The following is a 2,095-nucleotide window of genomic DNA, read 5'->3' on the forward strand; positions in this document are numbered from 1 at the left end:
CTCTCCTCTGAGCTAGGTCCTCATTTGAAATCTGAGGATGCAGGGCCTGTTTGGGGCGGGGGGTGCTGCAGTGATGCAAAGGTCACAGGGCCCAGTTTTATCATATCAACACACCCCTGTCCTGGGTAGTGCTATTGGCTTCTGAATGTGCAAAGTCAAGGGACCTGCTGGCCATACTGGCCTCAGAGGTCCATGTCAACGCATCCTCAGGTAAATTCTCAGCAGAACTATGGCAGTTGGGATGATCCCAGTCATGCACAGTAAGGGAGACGGGCTTTGAAGGGAGCCATTCCTGCCAGGGCCAGGCACTCACACTTTTAGGCTAAGGAAGCTGCGTGAGTTAGGGTGAACTAAGCATCCTCTCCGACCCTGATTTTCTATTGTGAAATAGGGGGTGTAGCTGGTCCTAGGAAAATGTGAGATGCTAACTTGGACAGCCTGAGCACAGGCCTGGCAAATGCCCCTGAGGCCCTCATGCTCATGTGCACAGCAGAGAGGAGGAGATGCTCACAGCAATAACCCTAGACAGAGCAGTCAGGACTCCACACCCTGTCAGCCCAGTACTGGAGAAACTGAGGCAGGAGGGTCAGGAGCTCAGGTCATTCTTGACTACACAAGGAGTTGAGGTCAGCCTGAGCTTCATAAGACCATGTTTCAAACACAAAAACACAAAACTCACATATACAGGGGCTGGGATATGGCTCCATGGGAGAGCATTTGCCTAGCAGGTACAAGGAACTCCATTCCCGGCACTCAGAAAAAGTAAATTAAAATATTTGGTTTAAAGTGACAAACACAGTGGGTGAGACAGGTCAGTGGGTGAAGGCGCGTGCCTCCAAGCTCGATGACCTGGGTTCGATCCCCAGGACCCACACGGTGGAAGGAGGGAACTGATTATTTTGTTCTCTGACCTCTGCACACACGGCCCCCTCCCCAAAGATACCTGTAATACAAAATGAAGTGATGTGTTTATAGGTATTAAAAGTAAAAGCCAAACCCACTAAGCTAGGGATGGTGGCACACATCTATAGTCACAGCCCTTGGGAGACTGAACCAGGGGTCCTAGGCAAGCCGGGGCTGTATGAGGCTCTATCTCCAAAACGTGATGATGATTCATGATGATGATGATGATGATGATGATGATGATGATGATGATGATGACATTACCGTAAGAGTCACCACTGGGTTCCCTCTAAGGGTGAGAGGGGATGGTGGAAGAGTCTGAGGGCCAAGGTGGGGGTCTGCTCTGGGGCGATAGGTTTGCTGGATGGCAGCTAGAGAGGCGTTTACCCACATGCAAACATGCTTTCACAGGTTCTTCCGTATGTGTGATTATGTCAGAATAGAGGATACAGAATACAGTACTCACAGTGGGGGCAACAAAGGCTGCTTCTCTCGGCCTTTGGGGACCCCTCTCTCCAGCCAGTAGCGGCTCCTGGTCTCTGCAAAGCCGCCAGACTCCTCTGAGCACCAGCACTCAGTGTGGCCAGCGCTCAGTGTGATGACCCACCACGCCCTCCCTCCCCAAGGTGGCCCACCTCCCAGCCCCAGTAAGACTCAGTCCGGATTGGTTTAAACCGCTTTATTGGAGTTGGCTGGTACTCACAGGTTGGGTCATATACACAGGGCCCGCTCACCCCTACGCAAAGCCCTGGGCCTCCCACCTCCCCTCCATCACCGAGGGTGGCCAGAGGTTTGAGCCAGTTCCGGGGCGGGGTGGGCCCAATAGAAATATTTACAAACCACCAGGGTGGGTGTCCCCTGATCGGGAATAGTGAGGGGGTCGGTGAAGGGGGGGTCCCTTGGGTGGACTTGACAGGCCCGAGAGAAGGGGCTGGGCGTGAGGGGTGCCGGCAGAGGGGGGCTCGAGGAGAGAGAGCCTCAGGGGGGCCCCTGAGTGAGCCTGCTGGTGCTAACTCTGCCTGGCGGGGCAGCCTCCCGCGTGGGGCTGGTGGGGCTCCGCCTCCCTGGGGGGCCTGGAGCCGGTTCCAGGTAGAAAGAGGCGGAACAGGAGCGTGGGTCCTCCCCGGCCTGGCTCCTCACCAGGGGGCTGGCCGCGAGGACGGGGTGCACGAGGCGGAGCCGGGAGGGGGTT

This window comes from Psammomys obesus, unplaced genomic scaffold (genome assembly GCF_907164565.1).
Source record: "Psammomys obesus unplaced genomic scaffold, mPsaObe1.curated_primary_1811, whole genome shotgun sequence".
Classification (NCBI taxonomy): Eukaryota; Metazoa; Chordata; class Mammalia; order Rodentia; family Muridae; genus Psammomys; species Psammomys obesus.